Source organism: Suncus etruscus, chromosome 8 (assembly GCF_024139225.1).
Source record: "Suncus etruscus isolate mSunEtr1 chromosome 8, mSunEtr1.pri.cur, whole genome shotgun sequence".
Classification (NCBI taxonomy): Eukaryota; Metazoa; Chordata; class Mammalia; order Eulipotyphla; family Soricidae; genus Suncus; species Suncus etruscus.
In genome coordinates this window covers 90,274,988-90,286,781 of record NC_064855.1, presented here as the reverse complement: position 1 = coordinate 90,286,781, position 11,794 = coordinate 90,274,988, and positions in this window count along the sequence as shown.

The window sequence follows — 11,794 nt, the reverse complement described above, 5'->3', positions numbered from 1 at the left end:
CTCTGTAAATTTGTGTATAAATTATTAAAAAGCAATGAGAAAGGCAGGCCTAATTATTATTCTCAGTCATTTAATAGCCATTATTTTCTACATGATAATACTTTACTGGATCTTCTCCAATTAATGACACTTTTGATAGCCTATAGCAGTAGAGAGAAGAGAGGTTGGAGGTCAGGCTGAGGATGGATTACAATAGATCTTATACCTCACACTAAGAGCATTCTTGACCACTGAAGTAATAAGAAGTCACTAATCAGTTAAAAGCTATAGAAGTAATTTAATGAGAGTTTAATTTCAAAATATTAACTTTGGCTGAAGTGTGGACAATCAATTAGTCATATGAAAGAAAAGAGGCATGAAAATAAGTTAGGAAGATATTAGAATTTTCCAAAAATTAAAGAATGATAGGGTCTGAATGTAGACATAAAAGTAATGATGAACTGACAAAGACAAATTTTGGATGTATTGTTAACAAAATAAAGGTTTGGGTATGAGATAAGAGAGAAAGTATGGAATCTAAGAAACTATAGTTTGGCTTCTGTTTAGTAGGTGGATATATATAAGAAGTGGCAGGAAAGAGAGAGAGAGTGAGAGAGAGAGAGAAGAAAATTGCCTGCCTCAGACAAAGGAGTTGGGGTGGGTGGGAGGAAATTGGGAGATATTGATGATGGGAATGTGACAAACTTTGTACATTGTATACACAATGTGTGCATACAATGTGTACATTATATGTCTTAAAACCCAACAATGAACAATTTTGTAATCGTGGTGCTTAAAATGATTTTAAAGAAGAGGTGGCAGAAGTATGTTTGGTAGGAAAATAAGAGCTTATTTTCAAGCATGCGAGTTTTACGTACTTTGATATACAATGATAGAGAAGAAACCAGTCAATGTTTTGCATTGGAAATCCTTAGCACATCCAGGGTTAGATGCCAATGAGGAAGAATTTCCCAGGTGAAGTATGCTAACAAAAGAGAGCCCAGGACAGAGGGACAGAGCTTGTACAAATTGTAATACTGCTTGAAAAGTAGGATAATGAGATCTACTACAGGAAACAGTGAATGTCAAAAAGGTTAGGGGAGAAAGAGAGCAGTATTCTAGAACTATTATAAAAAGAATTTAAACAGCAGGATTAATGAATGTTTCAGAAAATAAAGTAAGATAGACACTGAAGACTGAAGATTTGGATGCTGGGTTAGGAAACATGGGAACATGTTTCCCCAGACAACTGGGTAGTTCATGAGCAATACACTTTTGTGATTAGGTAGTATGGTCAAGAGAAAATAATTTCGGGGTCTATTTTAAACTTGGAAATCCACAATTAGTTGTGGTCAGAGGAAACTAAATACACAAGATATTAGAAAGAGGTAGATCATGGAAGGGGTGAAGGAAAAGAAAAATCTTGTTTAAAGCATGAAGTTTTCTCCCTGAAACAACTATAAAGAAAAAATTTTTCTGTTGGAAGTGAAAATGATCAAGTCATCAAAAAACATTGACCATAAATTACTTAGAATCTTGACTCAACTCTAATTCTGGCACATAGTACACATGCAAAAAATATTTGTCTGATGACTGAATGAATGATAATGTCAGGTCATTGTTGTTAGAAATAATAATTTTATAGAACACAACAAGTCTCCAAAGTATATACTCTATACTCTTTAGAAAAGTTGAATGCTCTGTGAAATTATTTTGTCATAAGTCTACAGTACTTCTTCTTAGAATGTTGAAGTCGTTAATTCAGGGTCTTAAACCTTGGGTATGGTTCATGTTTTTAATCTGTAAAATTTGACCAAAATAGGGGTGTAGCTTGGAATCTCAGTTTATTACACTGAGTCCTCAGCTGTGGCTCCTTGCTTACCTCTGACACACACCCCAAAGTCACATAAACTCATCATTTATCCCCAGGACGCATTTTAGCGGGTGTTTGTTTATGAGTTGATCTGCTGTGAGCCCACAGGAGCTCAGCAGTATAACATTTGAAATAAATAATACCCATGGCCAAGAGCTGTCCACAAAATGAACTTCACCCCACTATTTTCCTAAACCTCCAACCCCCACCTGCTGACTGTAAATCTCTTTTAGCATCAGGAGGGCCAGATGTTCTTCACCCTATGCACTCAGAACCACTTCTCTGAGCCCCTGAAAGTGAAGAAAGGAACATACTTGAACGTCTTCTGTCAAGGGCACACCACCAAGATTCAGAAGCCTGGGAATTCTACCCTGGGGAAAGCAAGCAGGACTTTCCCAGGCAGATTCACCTCCCTCCATGGGAGGTTGTTTTTAAATGTTCTTTGAAGGGCCTTTCCAAGTTGTTAAAAGCTATGTCCACCCACTCAGGGCAGGTTTAGCTGGACTCTCAGCAGACCTGGGTTCTCCCCTTTTCTCTCTTCACTGTGGAAAATGATATTTTGGGTAAAGAATCTCCTTTTCATTTGGCCTTCCAGGGGCATTACCCACCAAGCATTGATGTAGAGATGACAGCTGGGATCTTTTTCATGACAAGCTTTGGCTATGATTCACGTATCATTTTCAAAATAAGCCTGAAAATGTGTATAGCTGACATTTAATTTCCTTTTTTATTAGTAGTAAGCATAGACCTGTTTGAAGCAGCATGACAGTTTAAATTGGTAAAATATCAACCAAAGAACCCATCTTATAGGAAGTGGTAATGAGCCCACAGCTCTTTTCTTACACATTTATTTGAATTATTATTTTATTTACTACTTTTAATTCAATTCTTGTAATTCAAATATGTCATCTGTGTCTCTTACAATGGTTAAGACATAACATAGTGTAACTGGTATAATTCCACAATCCTATTATGATGCCATTACTTATACCCATTTTATAGATAAAGCAAAGGAAATTCACACTCTTAAAAATATCCAGGTGAAAATGTTTATCCAAATGCGAGTTCTTTTGACCCATTTATAGTTATTTCATTCAATCCCTCTGGGAACTAATGTGCTCATATAGTAAAGAGAGTCAATAATCATTGTGTTGCATAACCATCACTATTACTATGAGGTGCAAATTACATTAAATATAAATTATGATGAAACTTATGAATGCAGCAAACTGTAATATCAAGTGTTCTATAAAATGAGAAGTGCAAGGCTAAAATGACTTAGTTTTAAATTGTATCCAATATTTCTACTAGAATTGGTTAAAGAAAAAATTAGAATAGCTGGAGCAATAGTAGGGCATTTTTCTGGCATGCAGCTAACCTGGGTTTGATCTCTATTATCCCATATGAACCCCTGAGTACCACTAAAAGCAATTCCTGAGTCTGTAGAGCTAGGAGTATTCCCTAAGCATTACTATGTTTACCCCCCACCATCAAAAAAATTAAAAATTAGTCTGTAGTCTGGCATCTTCAAGGAGGAAACTGCACTCTCCAAGCAAGTGAAAGCAGAGATTAACAGATGGGAATATATTAAGCTGAGAAGCTTCTGCTCCTCAAAGGAAATAGCACCCAGGATACAAGAGACACCCACTGAGTGGGAGAAACTACTCACCCAATACCCATCAGATAAGGGGATAATCTCCAAAATATACAAGGCACTGACAGAACTTTACAAGAAAAAAAAACATCTAATTCCATCAAAAAATAGGGAAAAGAAATGGACAGACACTTTGACAAAGAAGGAATACAAATGGCCAAAAGACACATGAAAAAATGCTCCACATCACTAATCATCAGGGAGATACAAATCAAAACATCTATGAGGTACCACCTTACACCATAGATATTGGCATACATCACAAAGAATGAGAATAAACAGTGTTGGCGGGGATGTGGAGAGAAAGGAACTCTTACCCACTGCTGGTGGGAATGCCATCTAATCCATAAAGTTTCCATAAAGTTCAACCTTTATGGAAAGCAATATGGAGATTCCTCCAAAAACTGAAAATCGAGCTCCCATATGATCCAGCTATACCACTCCTAGGAATATACCCTAGGAACACAAAAATACAATACAAAAATCCCTTCCTTACACCTTTATTCATTGCAGCACTATTTACCATAGCAAGACTCTAGAAATAACCAAGATGCCCTTCAACAGATGAATGGCTAAAGAAACTGTGGTACATATACACAATGGAATATTATGCAGCTGTCAGGAGAGATGAAGTCATGAAATTTTCCTATACATGGATGTACATGGAATCTATTATGCTGAGTGAAATAAATCAGAGAGAGAGAGAGAGAAAAAATGCAGAATGGTCTCACTCATCTATGGGTTTTAAGAAAAATGAAAGAGATTCTTGCAATAATAATTTTCAGACACAAAAGAGAGAAGGGCTGAAGTTACAGCTCACCTCATGAAGCTCACCCCAAACAGGGATGAGTTTAGTTAGAGAAATAACTACATTTCAAACTATCCTAATAATGAGAATGTATGAAGGAAATAGAAAGCCTGTCTAGAGTACAGGCGGGATTGGGTGGGGAGCATGGAGACTTGGGACATTGGTGATGGGAATGTTGCACTGGTGATGGGTGGTGTTCTTTACATGACTGAAACCCAAACAACACAATAATGTATGTAATCAAGTGTTTAAATAATATATATATATATATTTAAAAAAAAGAAAAAAATTAGTCTGTAGTCAGAGTGCAAGGAAATTTCTGTGCTGTGACTTAGTCTATAGACCTCCCAGAAGAGACCAGAGTTTCTTTGAGCATTCTAGTATTTTCACTAATCTAAGCTTCCCTGGATCTCACATATTAAATTAACAAACATAAGGAAGAAATCATAGATTGTATTGTGATTTGGGATTACTCTACACAATGTAACATTGTGATTTTGCTTTAATTTTACAGATGCAATGAGCATGTCCTAATTTATTAACATTGGGTACAAAGCATTCAAATTCTTTTATTTTTTTTCTAGTGAGCATCTACAATGTCTTGTTAGTGGGAAGACTTGCATCTCACTCTTGAGACCTCCCCTGGAAGGCCTTCCCCTCCCACACACATACAGGCCCTTTTAAAGTTTAAATTAAGGAACTCCAGGCTTTCTTAGTCCCACGAGGGAGAGTTTGATTCTGTATTGCTGCACTAATTTTTATTATCTCTGAATGTCATTGTTTAAAGTCTGTCCTGCATTGTACCATGATAGCTTGTCCATATCTAAAGAGCACCCTGTTATGATGCTAAGTCTTGGTTTCCAAATAGCAGTGTACCAGATTAGGCTGAATCTTAAACCATTCCTTCTCTACCATGTCTTCCTTTCCTCTGGCCTATGTCAATGATAACTGACTCCTTTCTTTATTTTTTTTTATTTGATGTTTCTTCTCTAAAGAATCTCCATGTTCTTCTAGCAAACTTTGGTATAACCATTGGGATACCACAAGAAGTAAGTAGAACTCAAGAGTTCTTTTCATTAAAAAGTCTATAATTAATCAAACTCCTTTATAGTGGCCAAATATGCTGAGTAAGAGGTATGGCAAAGAGCTAGCCTTGACTAGACACAAATGATTTACATAATACTCTTCTCTTAATAGTAGTTCCCCAATACTTTTTAGCTCAGCAAATAATTCGTGATATTCTGGAAAATAATTTATTGCATGATGATTTTTTTCTCTTGTCAGCAGTAAAAGAGAAGGAACAATCCCTGGTACTTTAAAGCAGGTACTTTATTTATAATTAAATGTTAAGCCTCATATCCTATTTTATAACTGAATAGGGTCATATTTCCTTTTAAAGTGCCAACATGATAACTTGAGATCCACAGATATGTTCATCATTAATCCATCAATTTAAAAATGTCTTTAAGGTCTTTCTGAGAGGAGACAATGGCACTCATGCATTTACTTTGGTTCAACCACCCTTATTGTCCTCTTTAGCACATACTTGTCATGTCAGCACAAATATTCCATCCACAGCAATATATGACCACTAATATCATAGCTCTTTGGCTTCTGAGTAGCAACATGGTATTTTTTATCTCTAGCAAAGAAAAATAAGGGTAATATCTAATTAGACTTTATTGAAAATTTATAGAAAATAGAAGACTTCACGTGTCAAATAAATTGTAAATTATGCATCAATGTACTGAGAGTCCTTGGCACACAGACCTAGGTGACATTCTTTAGGAAGTTCCTAAATGATACCTCTTTGTCTTCCTCCCAGACTACTTCCATATGGAAAAGATCACTCAATCACTCTTCAATGGGCTGTTCTCTAGCTTCTCTGTCTTATAAAAAGATAGAGAGAGAAGAAAAAAGACCTTCCCTCTATATATTTACACCAAGTCCACAATCCTGATTTCTTACTTGCAGTTCCAAGATTTACCTCTTGACAGGGTAATGGACAACAGATATACTTCTGTATTTATTTATTAAATTAATTTGACAAGCTTGAATTAGAACCCAGAGCCTCACACATGCAAGGCTATACTAAATTGCTAAGCTACAAACTCAGCCTCAAGCACTACTTTGAGGAGAAAGCACTCCTACCATTAGAAAAGTGGTCTGGTCTTACTTACATTTGAAGCAGCCCATATAAATAGTTCCAACTTTAAAACATTTCCTCAGATATGACGAAGTCAATCTTAGGATCATAAATCTTTTAATTCTGCCATCAGGTATACCATTAGCCTATGGAAATCTCTTAGTTCCCTCAGGATAAAGATTAAGTCTAAAAAAAATGCTTCAACTTTTCTAAGTAACAAAATTACAGGACAGAGAATCTCAAGAAATCATTCTTAAAGATCACTCAATAACGAACATGCTGGGAAAATCTAATTAAGCACAGTGAAAATAAGCATTTGTCCCAGAAGAGTAACTACTGTACTAAAACATATACTAAATTTACATTAGCCCAGAACTTTATTCTTTGAAACATAAAAAAATCTAATTCACTTGACTATATTTATTTTTCCATATCTTGAACACAACAAAAATAGCTTATTATAAGCTTTCTGTCATGTTTTCTCCCTAAATCTAAGAGACGACTTTTGTTGTCGTGGGGGAACAGGTTCTCCTAGCTCTATGAGCAACCGACCAGTGCCTATGACCAAACCACAATCTCCTTAAGATAAAGCATACATCTAGTCTATTGAACTGTCTTCCCAGCCTTTAGCCTCAAGCTTCTAAGCTAGAACATCACTGTAACTTGTTTAATATCATTCTTCCACATCTATATGAATATCTATTGAGATACTTTTAATTTCAAGAGTTAAATTTCACATGAAAATAGATTAAAACAGAATATTTTGCCTTACACACCCCATCTTTTTTTATTTTTATTTTTATTTATTTATTTTTGTGTTTTGGGATACACCCTTTGATGCCCAGGGGTTACACCTGGCTCTGCCCTCAGAAATCGCTTCTGCTCAGGGATCATATGGGACTCCGGGGATTGAACAGAAGTCCATCCTAGATTGGCCATGTGACAGGCAAATGCCCTACCGCTGTGCTATTGCTTTGGCCCCACGCCCCATCCTTAACATTACTCAGGCAATACACTTGCTTAAGTTTTTTCCTTGTTAGTTGTTAACTTTAATGCTCCATGGTCTCTCCTCTCCTGAGAATCATGGACACAGAAAGGATCACAGTAGTTAGAATCCTATTTCAACTTGGCATTTCTTAGAAGCACTCCAAATTATTGGGATTCAGGTCACAGTGTGTCTGCATGAGACGGGGATTTTAGTCATTCCATTCTATGACCAACCTGACCCATTTAGGAGTCTTTGAATTTTGTTTGTTTGTTTGTTTGTTTTTGGGTCACACCCAGCTGCACTCAGGGGTTACTCTTGGTGCTATGCTCAGAAATCACTCCTGGCAGGCTCGGGAGACCATATGGGATGCTGGATTCAAACCACCCTCCTTCTGTATGCAAGGCAAACACCCTACCTCCATGCTATCTCTCCAGCCCCAGGGATCTTTAAATTTTAAAAAGTTTAAGGTACTTTTATGAGGGGAAGGCTGGGGGAAATGGAGGATGATCCTTCTAAACAGTGTTCAGGAGGTTCTAGGTACCCACTGGCTATATTGATCAACAAGAGCATTAGTTTATTAGGGCTGGGGATGTAATTACATGAGATTTTTAGTGCTGGGGAAACTCTGGACACCTCAAAAGCACTGAGGCTTCAAGGGCCACTTCCCATATTGCTCAGGTCCTCTTGGGCTGCTAGTGACAATGCTGGGAGACTGTATAGCACCAAGAATGCTAGATATGCATTCTACTGTCCCCTTCAGGTTCATTCAAAGGAAATTACTTTGGCAAAATATATTCTTGTATTTTGCTACAACATAAATGGAAATGAAGAGCATCATGTTAAGCTAACTAGGAAAGAGAAGGAAAAATATCAGGTGATCTTACTCATTTGTAGTATGTAGAGAAACAAAACAAGGAAATAGAGCAAAACAAGGAAATCGAATCATGATAAACACTCGGCTTATATAACCAGGGTTACCAAACAGTGGAGGAGTAAATGTATGGGCAAATAATATGGTACACTGTTGGAGGGTCCTTGGCGTCTTGATGGTAGAGAGGTACAGTAATTGTACATAGCACAGCGGTAGGGCATGTGCCTTGTACGCGGCTGACCCAGGACAGACCTCGGTTCAATCCCCGACATCCCATATGGTCCCCCAAGCTTGGTCCCCCAAGCTCCATCAGGAGCAATCTCTGAGCACATATCCAGGAGTAATCCCTGAGCATCACCAGGTGTGGCCCAAAAACCAAAAAAGTAATTGTACAAATTGTAAATATAAATATTAATAAATATATATTGATTAATACATATATAAAAATTATAAATATAAATATAAAATAAATATATCAGTACAGTAATCATGTTGCTGATAAAAACATTTTTATAATGAAGAAAACTATATATTTCATATTTTTAAATTTTAATGCAGCAAGTTATCTGTCACTGGGCTCTATTATGTACTCTTTCAATGTTAAGTAACTGAACATATTAAGAAGCTACACATATTCAACATAGCAACTTCCTTGCCTTCAAGTCAACCATTAACTGTACTCCTAAAACATATACAGAGTTATAAACCAATGTTACCTCAATTAAGAAAGAAAAGGCCTTGATTTACATTCCAGGAAAGTTCTACCTTCTGCCACTGAAGTGATGTATGGACACTGAAAGGAAGTCCCACAGTTAAGACAGATGATGGTGTCAGGACGAAAAGGATGATATTTCCTCATATATAAATATGGAATCAGAGTGAAATAGGTCCTCTTCTTATTCTCCAATTTTATGACCCTTGCTCCACTTTGGTGCAATTTGCTAAATGCTCTCTCCCCTTCTGGAAGGCTCTCTTTTCACCACTCTGCCTGTGAAGACCATTCTTCCTATAAGCTCCAGCAGTGTGGAGACTTTTATTTTTTGTCAAATGCAATTTGAATATTTATAACAATAGTCACGGGCCATACAATACAGACAGATGGGCTGTGGGTAGCTGATAAGATGCACACCTGTCTGCCTTGTTAAGTGCCAAGATCAGACCAATAAGATTTCATGGGTGTGAAGTACATAGTTGGCAAGCAGGATGCTCCTCAATGAACCTTCCACCTCTCAGCACTCACACGCTGCTCTGTGGGCTAGTCTCAGGCTAAATTCCATGCTGGACAATTTAACAATATATTCTCTTTCTGCTTCCATTCATTTGGTTTTATCAAAAGATTTTTGTAAGCATAAATTCTTATATGCTTAAGATAGAAAGCAATAGATTGATTGATTGGAGAAAGATCATAAAATCCCCTAGGAAATGACAATAGAAGGTTCACAATAAAAACAGCTGATTAGTTTAGGAAGTTGATTAACACAGAAAGTCTCTGCTCTCATCTGTCTTCCAGTGGGGCTAAATGTACACTGAACAATTTAGCCTCTTAGAGAGGAGGACTACTTGGAAATTTAAAAACAGCAATTGGAAAGCTAATTAGTTCAGGGAATGTAGTACGTTTGTTTTATTTTGTTTCCAGAGAGTTCTTGTGATGTTGTTTAAAGGAGACCAGACTTGACTTAGACCCCTTTTGGAGACTATAGCTTTTTGTTTTGGAGGTTTTTGATTTGTTTATTTGTTTTAGCTCTTTAGACTTTGTTGAAATGTGAATTTAGCTGGGTCAAAATGCTTTCTAAACCCAAACAACTATGGGAACAGGAAAGAAAATGACATTCAGATATTTTTTAAAAGTCTATTAGGCTAAAAGGAACTGTGGATATTACTATGAACTTTTGACCTGAGCCATCTTCAAACCCTAAAGAATCCTGAAATCCAGGTATTAAAACGTAGCCAATTGGGGAAATACAAGGTACTCTGAAAAAATGTCTAAGGTAACCATCTAGATGAGGGTAGAGTGGTCTGCTGAGCAGAATTCCTTGGATAGTATCTTCCTAGGAACAAAGGTGTATTTTAAGGCTTTGCTATAAGTATCAATATATACTAATATCTTTTTAAAATTTTATTTTTATTTTATTATTATTATTATTAGTTTTGGGGTCATTCCCAGCAGTGCTCAGGAGTTACTCCTGGCTTTGCACTCAGAAATTGCTCCTTACAGGCACGGGGGATCATATGGGATGCCAAGATTCGAACCATTGTCTGTCTTGGATCAGCTGCCTGCAAGGCAAACACACTATGACTGTGCTATCACTCAGGCCTGTGATATACTAATATCTTGATGATAGCATATCAAGATATACTTATAGCTGCATATGAGCTAATCAAAGTCATGTAAAAATGTATATGTAATTATATGTGATGCATTTTTAGTATTCTCTGATATTTGAAAATATTAGGGCTAAGGACATAGCTCAAGTAGTTGACAGCTGGTCTGGCATGTGAAAAGCCCTGAGCTTGATTCTGGCATTTTATGTCTCTCCTCCTAGTACTGCTAGGAACAGCTTTGATGGCTCAAAGACATTTTGGGGTGTGGCCTAGTGACCACCAGCACTGCCTTGTGTGACCTGAGTGGTCCGTATGCATAGACCAGATGCCAGGTATGGTTCTGTTAGTCCCCAAGAACATATGCCACAAAGACACTATCATGGTAGGAAACTCTGTGTAAAACAATCATAAATGGATCATAAATCCATCTCTAAATTTATCACCATGTGCCTGTTTCAATTTACTGCCATATTAACTGGACTCCAGTGAGATAAAACTTAAAATTTATTTTGACCATTTATTTCATCCAGTACTGCTTTCAGTAAGATCATTATGGTATTTCCAATGTAAATGATTCAAACTCCAAAGATCTTTCAGAAAATTTCCGTATGGTGTTGCTAGTTTGTTCTTGTTTTATGTTTTATACATGAGGCTGCTGCATAGAAAATTTTTCTGTCAACTGAACGAGTTCAATAGGAAATTAAAGACTTATTTTTCTTTAGAGAGAAAAAGTATGACAGTTGTTATAAATAAGTACGCAAATGCACTTCCCATTGCCAAAATTTTCCAAAGAAAGCCTCAGTTTGCTCAAACAATAGGCTACCTCCTAGATCTTCCAGCTACAGGAACTTGTGGTCTTTGGTAAATATTAGCAGAACAGGCCTATTCACAAAGCCTGCACACCTGACCATCTGATCTCAAGCATAGTGTCCCCTCCCCAGTCTGGGAAAGATTCGTTAAGTTATTTTTATAGGTTGGGCATAATGAAAATTAACAGAAACTCCACTTCTATTTGTTCACTTTTCTACTACCAATGGAAAATAAGAAAATTATTTATTTATTTATTTATATTCATACTATAAGCAGACAATTGCTACAGTAATAATTATTTCTTATTTTGCCAGAATACCTCTTAACAGGCTGTTGGATATAT